The sequence below is a fragment of the Pteropus vampyrus genome, unplaced genomic scaffold, assembly GCF_000151845.1.
Source record: "Pteropus vampyrus isolate Shadow unplaced genomic scaffold, Pvam_2.0 Scaffold454, whole genome shotgun sequence".
Taxonomy (NCBI): Eukaryota; Metazoa; Chordata; class Mammalia; order Chiroptera; family Pteropodidae; genus Pteropus; species Pteropus vampyrus.
The window spans coordinates 287,987-288,483 of NW_011889235.1; the positions used below are offsets into that span (position 1 = coordinate 287,987).

At 62.0% G+C, this 497-nt stretch overlaps 1 protein-coding gene across 1 annotated transcript in view; it reads left to right on the plus strand.

Annotated features, from left to right (window-relative positions):
* The window catches only part of DMBT1 (deleted in malignant brain tumors 1), a 49,000-nt gene that overhangs the window by 13,788 nt on the left and 34,715 nt on the right, over nucleotides 1-497 (plus strand).

The window sequence follows — 497 nt, forward strand, 5'->3', positions numbered from 1 at the left end:
CAGGTGGGTAATTTGATCCACTCTCCCAGGGGCTCTCTCTGTTTCTGAGAACAGGCACGGTTGGAGCGTGCGGGCAGAGACCTTTGGGGTGTCCTTCCTTATCCTGGGCCCTGTCTAGGGGTCAGAGGAAGGGTCTATGAAGACAGGTGAGCATCGCATATGTAGGACTGTGACCTCCCTGTGACGGGCCCCTGGGCATGGGCTCAGCAGGGATCCCCGTCCACTGTTCGGAACAAGACCCACAACCAGGCACGTCCTGCTGGGACCTCGCTCCTGTCTCAGGCCAACGCACCTGGCAGGGAACAGGGTGTGAAAGTGTCTGTCGTGTAGCTGTCTGGCCACATCCCTGTCCCTTCCTGGAGCTCAGCCAGAGCCCACCAGGATGAAGCGGGAGCCGCCGAACTGCACTAGTGGGGACAGTGTTGGCCTGGCCTGGAGCTGTGGGCTGCACCCTGACTGTGCCCCGTGTGGTGGGGGGCTGTCCTGCTCACCTCCCC